The following is an 11,964-nucleotide window of genomic DNA, read 5'->3' as shown; positions in this document are numbered from 1 at the left end:
AATACCCCATGCAAAACAACAGAAAAGATAGGAAGGCCTTGTTCAGCAGGCCTCCCACATGTGCACCAGTTGGGCCTGTTCTGGAGAAAATTCAGCCCGCAAGGAAAACACGCCCTTCTCTCACCGCATCGATCTGAAGATCACCAAGTAACTGGTAATATCGTCTCAGTGTAGGAATGACGTTGATGCCCTGTGTGAGCACGGCCAGCAGACAGCAGCCATTTCCCCTGAGGAGAGTTTGGAGCAGAGGAAGGGTCTGTAGACTTGTTGCTTCCAGGAAGGCGCATTCTTCTGCTTCAAGTTCTGAGTGGGGAATTTCTTAAATAAAACAGAGATGCGGAAACAAGTTCTCTTGGCAGGCAAACATACTGCCAGATGGAGTGGGAGGAGATGGAACATTTCTGCGCAGCCCTTTGCCAGTCAGCCAGCAAGATTTAGAACCTTAGATCTCAATATCTCTACTAGCAAGTGCTAAACATCAAAGGCAGCTCCTTATGTTACCTGATACTTAGTGTAATATTTTGTTTCCCTCAAAGTGGACATTCCCTCAAAGAAGAGATGCCCCCTGACTCCTAAAAGCCTGAGTCAATAAGAGAGGCAACCTTCACTCCCCTAGCAAAATAAAAACAAGGCGTGCTCACCAGTTGGTATGCACAACATGTAAAGATTAGTTGAGAGGTGCCATACTCTCTTATCTATGGCTTTGCCAAAAAAGGGAGAGAGTTTAACATGGTTATCTCTTAACTGCAATGCTCCTCACTCTCCTGACTCCAAAGAAATTTCAGGGCAACTCTGTGGAATCCATTCTGTGTGTGAAGATGATACTGGAGACCTGAGATATTTCTGTTAGAAATATACAGTTCGGCAAATGAGAAACAAATAAACAAACATGTACAGTAAGTGCCACTAAAATTCAAAACAGCAGCAATCCAGCACTCCGAGACCCTCAAATTTGGCTTCTGCCAGCCAGAATAGCTACAGTAACCACCCCAATTTCATACCTCATCATCCACCTAGCACTTTTCTCATCAAATTCCTATAGTAGCATACAAATACCAGGCAAAGATCCTGTGAAGTTGTCTTCTCTACTTTGACTCAGAACAACCACAAGCAGCTTAACTGCCCAGTGATCATATATCAAAAAAGAAAGATATTACAGTAGATGTTACCTCCACGAAGACCATCTACTCTAGAAAACCTTCCACATAATCTCCTATGTGAAATGGTGAATAGTGGATATTCAACAGTGAAGAAAAATTCATTTTCTACATTCTCAGAAGCATCAACTAAGCTCATTATATTATCACATTTGCCAAAGCTCAGCATGGAATGATTCTTGGGTTAAATCTTCACTATGATTTGCCAAGTTTTCCAAGGACATGGTTTTATATCATTGTTTATCCCAATCTGGTGTCCTCCAGATATATAAAGCCTTAGTATGCAAAGGCCAGGTTGGCTAGTAGTTCTGGGAACCGAAGTCCAATACATCTGGATGCTATCAGATTGAGGAATGCTACTTATGTTTAACTAAATCTAAAAGCCTTGGAATCTGAACTCAAAGCTTCGTATGCTTGCCAGCTGAAAATTGAGAAAAATGTTCTTTGCTGCCTTTTTACAACCATTGTAGAATTGTTAGCATCTCATCCTCTTCTATACCACCAAGTTAGATGTCAAAGAGCTTCTTAAATCAGACTAGCATTGATAATGTTACCTAGTTAGGGTAGTGAAATGTCTGCAAGAAAACAAGCAAGGGAGCATCAAGGACCCCTCAGCTTCTTAAACTTCTGCATATGCATTTCTTATACAGGAACATTTTTATACTGTACTGATAGAGGCTTCTGAGGGTCCCTTAAGATGACATTTTAATTTTTTCTATTTTATTTTTATGGCATATCATCAATGCAAATGTCATTAAGTAACAGGAGACAGCTTCCTTGCAGACAGGAACTTACAATCTAAAATTCAACAGGACCTCAAACAAAGGAACAGGAGAAACATGGAAGCAGTAAGAAACAGAGGGAAAAAAGAAGGTGATGCCAGACGAATGGCTTCTACTGTTATCAATTAAAGGACATTGTACAGCTATTTCGTCTTTTTCTCCTTTGTACACTTTTAGAGGAATGATTAAAACAGCAATAGGAGAAGAGTTACAATGAGAAACAATGTCATCAGGAGCCTTTTATCTGTTTACAAATGAAGGACAACAATGGGGTTCTTGGCGCTCTATCAGTGTGATTCTTTGCTTGCAGACATTTTATTACCTAACTAGGTAACATGTCCTACAACCATGTTTGGACTGTTGATAAGCTTTTTTTCCCCTTCTTTGAATTCTCTATACTTTATACTAAAAGTTGTATAAATTCAATTCCTCTTCCAGCAACATCGAAGGGAATCCCTATCATGTCTGTTGTTGATTTCAACATCCTAGATGCTTTTAATACTTGGAAAGTTCTTTTTTTTTCGCAGCATAAAGCCTTTCAAAGCATGCCTGGCTTACTATTAATAATTCCATTTAACAGGGGAAAAGAATACTGCTAGGAAATAAGGCCTTTCTTCTGAAGAGACGACCCACTGGGCCTGGTTTGCATTTTTAGACCAACGCTTTGGTAGATAGATATTTCTAAATGCATACACATGCATGCACACACAAACAAAAGCATTTTTTTCTCATTTATAGACCATCTAGGTAATCCTTTTCTTTACCATATTGAATTTTGACACTGAGGAATTTGTTTTTGGTTTTTATGAAGTTTTAAATAAATGAGCATCAACCTGCCAGCTGAGCTAATAAAACCCAGACATAGGTTTTACATCACAGATGTTAAGCCAGAGAATTATAACAATTCTAGGTGGGGGCTGTTTATCTCTTTAAGGATTATGCAACATATGGAAATATATGATTGTCTTGAAGGTAGCAAACATGGGAGGAAACCGATTATGACCAAAAAGGCTCATCCCAAAGTATGTAAAAAATTTTGCTTACTTTGCATTGAACTCATGCTCATAAATAAATATACCAAGAGACAATCCATATCACCAATGTATACTCTCTGAAGCTAAGATATTGATTTCACCAAATTAGGTTTAACACTTAAAATGAGCAACTGAGTAACATAACCCAAAAAGTGATCAAAATATAAACTGAGAGCATACATGGTGAAATACTTAAGAAAAACAAAGACAAAGAGAATGTTGTTTCTCTGAAATGGAGTTGTCAAATTTTAACTGGAAGCAACAAAAACTTTAGCAAGATTACATGAATACTGATTTCTTAAGGGTACAAAGATACATATACTGTATGTACATACCAAGTCTTAATTACCTGATCTGAATTTGATTTTGTAAGGAAAGTCAGGCTAGTTCATCTATTCATAAAGTAATAGAGTAATCTTCTCTACTTCCGTTTCCTGATCTAACCATACACTACCATTTGGATGGAGTCATACAATTGTCTATGTAATTCTTAATTTAGTGTGAGAGTCTCAGAATAAATAAGCAGCAACCATTCTCACATCTGCACATACAATCCACAGCCTCTTTCATTTCATTATTCCATCAAGCATCATTTTTCATTCTTCTTCTTATAAAATTCCACATGCATATTTTTTCATAGAAGATGCAAAATTACTCTCTCTGTAGTTATTCTGTTTGTTTTCCTGTTCTCCCCGCCTACTTTTTTTTTCTCCATGTCCATCCATATTTCTTCTTTACCTCTGCAAAGATCCCTCTCCCACTGCAGGATGTTTGAACAATTGTCCCTCTGGTATTTACTTTGCTATTTCTGAATGCAGCATTTTGCAATAATTGAAATATCTATGGGAATTTCAGGCAGTCCAAAGCAGAGTATATTTTATAATCTATTTCTCAAAAAAAAAAAAAATGAGGAACAGAGAGCAAGTCAATCCCATTATTTCCTACAAATGAGAAAATTCCAGAGACAAGGATGTTTTATTATATAAACATGGCAGAAGAATATGTATTTGAACTCATAACCAGGCAAAATGAACACCCTGTCCCAAGGAAATAGATAATTGCCTGTCCTCAGTACATTACAGAAATTGTAAGTAGCTATGCTCATTAAATTTGGATCTAACCTTCTTCCCTGAGAAAAATCACATGCTCTGTGTTTACTTCTCACTTCTCCCTATATCTTGACACCCCTTTATTAGGTCAAAGTAAAATACGCGGAAAAGCTCCCACCTTGGCCAAATGGCATTTTAAATGAAAGAGTGTTGCATATTACTTATTTCCTTACATAGAATTCCATGGTTTTTATATGCTCCATTCAACTACTTACACTTTTTAATAAATACCTCAGTTTCTGATATTTGATTGAAATGAACGATACAGAAACCTCGGTAAAGAAGTGTTGGTTTTGCCATACCAGCTTTAACTCGGAAGCTGATATATAGAATAAGGAGCGCAAATGACACACAGGGAATGTGTCCTTTCAGTAATCTATCCTTTTTCAAGAGGAACGTGGTGTGGTAATAGAAAACAAAGGAAACTGCTTCATACTTGGTCAATTACAAACTTTAATACCATCAACATTGACAGGTATTGGTTCTCTAAACTTTTTAGCAGTGAATTTTTAGTTCTATCTAGGGTTGATCAATAATTAACCTGCAATTTTCTGTGTTCAGTGATGTCACAAGAGCCCACTTCAACGAGATGGTACAGCTACCATTCCACAGCTTTCATCAGATTTCGTCTGTCACAAAATTGCACAATAAACTTTGTCATTCTGCAAGCTTTTTTGCAACTAATCATCCAATTACACTGGAACCATATTAAGTGATCGTGTGCGAATCTCTGCAGGAAGCAGCCAAAAGATCCACTGCTGTTAGTGACAAATCAGAAGATATGGTGCCTGACACTAGATTTTCTGGTGATCAAAGAATCACCAAGGAAGCCAAATCTAGCCCTTGCTTTACATGGAAATGTTTCTCAGCTTTCGTAAATCTAGTTTTCTACCACTCAGGAAAAAAATGTCTGTTCTCTGCCCTATATGGGCTGCAAAGATCCAGACAGCTGCTGGATCACCAAAAAGAAGTAGGAAAAAATGCACCACCTCACTCTTGCTCCACAAGAAGCCGTTTAAAAGAAGAGTGCAGAAACAGGCCACAAAGTAAGCAAATGTATGTGACTGGACCCTCTAATCAGAGCCCAGGAAAGCAGTTGAGCCTGTTCCTGCCCAGCAGATGAAGGATGCAGTCTTGTCTGGCTCTGTCTGGAGTTTTACACAGACCACGTGCAGGTTTGGGCTTGCATTAAAATAGCTATACTCGGAGGAAAACAAACCTCATTTAAAGGGGAAAGTAGCAGCATTTTCCACAGTGTTGTATGTAGAAGTACAATACCACAAACCTCCTTTTAGCTAAAGACCTAAGACAACATAAGCAGATAAGAAAGGTCAGGAGGAGGACATCAAAAACAAAAATTCCACAGCTGAAGGAAGCCATTTTAAGCATTTTCTTTACAAAGGCAACAATATGCAAGTACGGTAATTACTGAATTGTTCTTGCAACTTATTTGTGAGTTTTCATTACATATCTGAACAATTTATTTTCTAAAGGTATTTTCCCCCAAATGACTGGAAGCCCAGCAAGATTCCATTACTCAGTTCAATCTCAGGACTACACATATAGCATGAAACCAATTTCAAGTGGACACTTGCAAGTTTTCAGAATAAATCTGGTTATAATGCCTTGAACCTATAACTTTCTGGATAAAAATCTATGCACCATCAATTTTATTCCAATGAATAACATAAGCTGAAATTCAGAAAGACCCCAATTCTATCCTGCTTCTTAATTTTCCACGGATGAGAGCAATGTGGTACTCACAGCAATTTTCCTTCAAGTATCTCCTTAAATATCAGACAATCTTCAAATCGAACTAGAAATCTAAGCATATTACAGAACAGAGCAATAAAATAACATGTATTTGCCATAATATCACACGTAGGCATCACCAAAATCTGGAGGTGCTACGTTACTTTCAATAAATGAGTGTTCATTTATTGAAACATTATGGCAGCTATTTTGTGAACATAACCACTACCTGCTTTCAAAATTCCAAATATGTAGCTGGCAAAAAGAGTAGTCAGGAAAATAAAATATTTAAATTTGAAATCAGTTGTTTTTCTCTCACTGCCTCTCTCTTTCGTTGTCTCGCCCCCCCCCTTTTTTTTTGTATACATAAATCTGCATAGCTAGTCCTACATGCACAAAAGTGGACATGTCTAATCAGATATTTGTAAAGCTATTTCTGCAGTGGAGTTCAGCTACCAGGGAAAAATTAGGAAAAATTATCTTATGATGGAGGAGAGGTAGTTGATAAGTGGATTTCCAATTCTCTTTTGTCACATATTCCTTGCCACATTAACAGGATTAGGGCTGTATCTAAAGTAAACCTTGTAGCCCCATTGTAATCCAGATAAAGGTACAGATCTGTCAAGGTCCCACTGGTTTTAAAAGAGCATTATCTAATGCTCAGAAGCTAATAATTTTAAATGAATGTTGTTTTTTGCCTCAACAGGCACATTTCAGAAATGAACTCTGATTTGTTACCACCATGTGCCTCCTAGCTCTGACTTGTTTTGTTCGTTGCTATCTCTGCCATCAAAAACATTACCTATTTTGGATAGAAACTACTGATTGAACTCTACTTTGTTCTCATTCTTCATATTTTGTCAAGTTAAGTGCCATTGTTACAGACATCAGATCTATCCAATTTAAATACATGAAGATTGTGAAATCAACACTGGAAAAACAGGGTGAGATGGAGTGGAGTCTAGCTATGGTTTCCAACACATGCCGTTTTTAAATATAGCACTGCAAATTGCTAACCACAAATTTGGAAGGCTACTCTTTACTACAAGTTCATGGAAGATTCATCATACTGTAAACTAGAATAGGTTTCTTCCTTTCCTTACCAAGAAGTTAAAAAATAAATAACGGAAGAACTTAGAATCATAAACAGTTATGTACATACTAAAATTGAGTTGCTTAAAAATGTGACTTCTCACCACTCTTAAAATCTTTTAGTGCAGATTAAGATAGCATAATATTAAATGCTGAAATGTATTACAAATAGCAGCCAGCAAGTCTAGGCTTCTTGTATCACTTTGAGCAAAACTGGGATTTTGAAGGAAAAGGCCCTTACATCTAGGACCCTGATACTCCCCCCCCCTCCGTCCTACATAAGGGAACAATTAGTTACAGACAATTTTCCCCAGGCACAGTAACCTAAGATGCAAGTTCCAGTGATCTTGCTGAGAATGGCAGGACACATTGACTAACCACTGAACCACTTTAAAGCAAGGAATTTCTAACAAAAGTAGCAGAAACAGATTGACCTAGATCCATTTAAGGAGGAGTGCAGGAATTGCTCTAGGACCATAAAAAGAAGTTCTGCCTTGGTTTACCGTACAGATGCTTCTCCCTATTTCTGCACTCAAATCAGCCATGCTGAAACTCTTGCCAACCCCCTGGAAGAAAACACACCATGTTGTAGGCCTATCAGGGTAACCTGTCCCACAGAGCAGTTCTTCTTTCTCCTGCTATTTCCTAAACTATAATGACACTTTTTATTTTATTTTCAGTTATCTTTGTATTGTGCCATCTGTGCATCCCACAGAAACAGTATCTTCCTTAGGAGCTGTGACCACTTCTGATTGCTATTTATTTAGATTTGGGAGGAAACTGCAATTAACCAGATATAATTACTGCTCTGTTTTCAGGGATTCTATTGAGATACAATGCCCCACCCCCTGACAAAATATAATTTCATACCAAGTGGGAGGCCAATGTAGTACTTTCTGCACAGCCATGAAACCATAACAATACAGTACTAAGGCTTCATATTCAAACAGGAAGACAAATTAAAATACTGCTTCTGTAGCTCTGGCATAGAAAAAAAGTGTACCAATGTACTACATATCTGTTGTTCATATATAAGCCTATCCTGATATAAGGATAGTCCCAATTAATCAATGTTTATTCTTTTCTGTACAGACTCTTGGAGGCTTGGTGACTTTGGGCATGTTACTCTCTCTCTCTCTAAGCCCAACTCAACCTCATAGGGTTGTTGTTGTAGGGAAAAATAGGAGGAGGAAGGAGTATTAGGTGGGTTCACTACCTTGAGTTATTTGTAAAAACAAAAAAGGTGGGATTAAAAAAAAATAAAGTATCTTACTATGCCTGTTTGAATCAATTTTCTACTTAGTTGATTGCAGAAGGAATTACAAAGCATGTGAAACTAGATCTATTTTAATTCACAGGCATAATACTAATGTGCTCTAAAGTAAACAGGAAATTTCAATGTATTATAAGAAAAGCAAAATCCTATTTCGCATTTTTTTTTCTTCCATTCAGTCATGCTGATTCTCAGAGACTGCCTGGACAAGTCCTTGCAGTTTTCTTGACAAAGTCTTTCAGAAGTAGTAGTAATAATAATAATAATAATGATGATGATGGTGATGATGATGATGAAGAAGAAGAAGGAGAAGGAGAAGGAGAAGGAGAAGGAGAAGAAGAAGAAGAAGAAGAAGGAGAAGAAGAAGAAGAAGAAGAAGAAGAAGAAGAAGAAGAAGAAGAAGAAGAAGAAGAAGAAGAAGAAGAAGAAGAAGTAGTAGTAGTAGTAGTAGTAGTAGTTGGAAGGGACCTTGGAGGTCATCTAGCCCAACCCCCTGCTCAGGCAAGAAACCCTATACCATTTCGGACAAATGGGTGTCCAGTTTCTTCTTAAAAACTTCCAGTGTTGGAGCATTCACCGCTTCTGGAGGAAGGTTGTTCCACTGGTTAATTGTTCTAATTGTCAGGAAGTTTCTCCTTAGTTCTAGGTTGCTTCTCTCCTTGATTAGTTTCCATCCGTTGCTTCTTGTCCTGCCTTCAGGCACTTTGGAGAATAGCTTGACTCCCTCTTCTTTGTGGCAGCCCCTGAGATATTGGAACATTGCTATCATGTCCCCCCTCGTCTTTCTCTTCATTAAGAAGAGGCCTATAGCCCCCTTGCCTTCTTCCTAGGCTTGGTAGAAAGTGACTGGTTCAAAATCACCCAGCTTTGTGGCTTTGTGTCCAAGGTGGGATTGAACTCACAATCTCCCAGTTTCTAGCCTGGTGCCTTAACTACTACACAAACTGGGTCAACAACTACATCCGAGTAGCTCATTTCACATTATTTCTCACCAAATCCCTCCTTCACTCTTCTGGAAGTGTACTTATTTAAATTTGTTTTCTTTTTTGAAAAATAGCTGGCAGAGAACACAAATAACTTTTAATATCCAGTGTAAGGTTTATACCAAGTGATATTATTGTTTTACTGATAATACGCTGTAGAGGCTTGCTCAGAGTTTCAAGTTTTGTTTTCTTTTGTTTCTCAATCTTATCTGAGGATGTTCCAGGTTGAACTTGGAATAGTTTACATCCAAATTCCTCCCTGCTCTGAGCTATGGCCCTTCCACTTTTTCGCTAAGGGAAGTCCTCAACTTACAACCATTCATTTAAAAGCAACCCTTTGAAGTTATAACAGCACTTTAAAAAATTAGTCACAACCGGTCCCCATACTTACAATCATCATAGCGTCCCCATAGTCACATGATCAAAAATTGGAGTGCTTGGCGACTAGTCTGTGTTTACAGCATCCCTGGATCATGTTATCGCTATTTGCAACCTTCCCAACCAGCTTCCAATAAGCAAAAACAGTGGAAGAAACCGGATTCTCTTCATGACCATGTAACTCACTTAACAACTGCAGTGATTTGCTCAACAATGACGGCAAAAAAGGTTGCAAAATTGGGTGGGACTTACTTTCCTAGCAATGAAAATTCTGGTCCCAACTGTGGTCATAAATTGAGGACTATCTGCAATTCTTCATAACTGTGTGTTTTGGGTCCTGGAGCAAGCCCAGTACATTGAGGAGGTAGGAGGGGGCTTTGATCATGAGGAATGCCTTCCTGTGATCAAGGACTTGGTTTCTGATACCAATAGTTTTGTGCCTATATAAATTGCCTAGAGATTCCCTACGGATGAACCATTCACTTTGCTGTCCAGCAGGATCTCTCCCTGGGCTCGTGGAGCTGATTTCTGAAGATTTCAACCCCCTTGGGGGTCAGCTTGCCTCAAGTGATCTTGGGTCTGAAATGCGTTAAGTGATCATACATAGTTTATTTTTGTCCCAGAGCTGATGTTATATGAGCCGAAGATAGAAGGGATTTCCATCACCCTGTTGGTTATGATCAGATCATAGCCTGATCCAAATATAATTGACAGCCACTTATGACTTCTATGGGTTTGCAAGAGTAGGCAACCTTGACTCTTTTATGCTGGCTCAGGAATTCTGGGAGTTGAAGTCCATGAGTCATAAAAGAGCCAAGATTGCCTACCCCTGGGTTAGGGAAACCAATTTGAATGATCCAGCACAAATACCTAATGGGTCTAAATGATTTCTAGAAAGCATTCAGGAGGTTTAATAACTATCCCTTTTCCTCACATAAAATATTACAATTTGGTAAAATTATAAAAGAATTTTGTAAAGAACTATACCACACCAAAACTAGCAGGGCAACCTGCTGTATATAAACAGGAAGCAAACCCCACACTTATCACGATGATGATGTTACCTAGTTGGGTAATGAAATGTCTGCAAGCAAACAAGCTCAGAGAGCACCAAGGACTCCACAGTTCAACCCTGAGCTACACATATTCTCTTCTGTTGAAAATATTGAAGTTGCATTTCAAAACACAACAGGGAAATGAAAACAAAGGATCACCCTTGTTGAACTGGAGACATGTAACAGAAGCACAAGAGGAGTAAATTATAGTGTTGCTACATAAGACAGTAACAAACTGCAAAGACAGCCCCAAGGCTGTCAGTATGTAAAAAGCTCCAAAACAGCCTGACATTCATTTCCCTGAAGTTACCATCACAGCAGCCAACTGCCTTGAAACAGAATAGAAGTTTATATGGTTTGATGGGTGCTTTTTCTCAGCCATTCAATGGCTTTCTCACAGAGAAAGCCTTGTTGTAACTACCTAATTCAGTCCCCTTGAATAATCAGAACAACTATCCCAGTTTTTTTTTTCTTTTCCTTGCCACAAAGAAAGAAGTGTCATACAAAATTAAGCAGGCAGTATAAATCCTCCATTTTGGCAGCCAGAGGGCAAAATGAAAGAAAAAGGCTTTAGGTTTTGATAAACCTAAGTATAGGATAGCAAGTATAGGATATACCATTCTCTCATCCAAAAAGATTACCTGTTTCATGACATAAGGCAGCATACAGATAATAAGGATGTCTGGCTTTTATTTAGCAAATTGCTAGTCCTAAATGTAACACTGAGGCGCAGCATTTTCCATGTTACTAATTGCATTGTTTTTAAGGACAGTGTTTGCAAGTATATTTCCAGTGATTGCCTAAATGAAGCCTCTGTCAAGTCAGTGCTCTGGAAAGCTGCTGAAGTAAACTCCCATTATTCCCATCCAGCATAGTTATAAGCCCCTCCCCCTTTTTGTTTTGATGTTTCATTCTGGGGATGACTGCTGTAATATTCCATACATTTGCTGAAGAATAGCTTGGAGGAGGCTTTTTTATATACACACACAATTATCCACAGACCATCAAATCCCCCCCAGATCCCTCTCCAAGTCAGCCATCTGCCTTTCAGCTAATACAAAAACACTGTATAAGGAATATGAAGGACAAGAGGAAAAAAAAAAATATAGAAGAAAGGAGGGAAGGAAGCCTGTTTTTCAAAATGTGTATTTTGATTTTTTTAAACTCTGTATTCTTCTGACAATCATTGTCTGCTGTGCTTTATTGTAAACAGTTCCTAAGCTACAGGATGAACAAAAAGCTTGCCTTTCAGTCAAAAGAGAGAGCTGTTTTAAACTAATTAAACCAAGAACAGAACCATCAAGACAATACCGTTCAACCTGGAACACAAATCCCATGTTCAAAAATCC

The 11,964-nt window shown here is 38.2% G+C and overlaps 1 protein-coding gene across 2 annotated transcripts in view; it reads right to left on the bottom strand.

Moving 5' to 3' along the window:
* The window catches only part of LZTS2 (leucine zipper tumor suppressor 2), a 47,369-nt gene extending 46,751 nt beyond the window's left edge, over positions 1 to 618 (bottom strand). For both annotated transcript variants that reach the window (XM_039361636.1, XM_039361635.1), the window contains exon 1: positions 125 to 618. The gene's annotated coding sequence lies outside the window, so the exon portion shown is untranslated. The remainder of the gene's footprint in view (positions 1 to 124) is intronic.
* Between the last annotated feature and the right edge of the window lie 11,346 nt (positions 619 to 11,964).

The sequence above is a fragment of the Crotalus tigris genome, unplaced genomic scaffold (assembly GCF_016545835.1).
Source record: "Crotalus tigris isolate CLP2741 ecotype Arizona unplaced genomic scaffold, ASM1654583v1 scf7180000019328.220996217465:2438092, whole genome shotgun sequence".
Taxonomy (NCBI): Eukaryota; Metazoa; Chordata; class Lepidosauria; order Squamata; family Viperidae; genus Crotalus; species Crotalus tigris.
The sequence above is the reverse complement of the archived record's forward strand: the minus strand, read 5'-3'. Positions and strand labels throughout refer to the sequence as shown.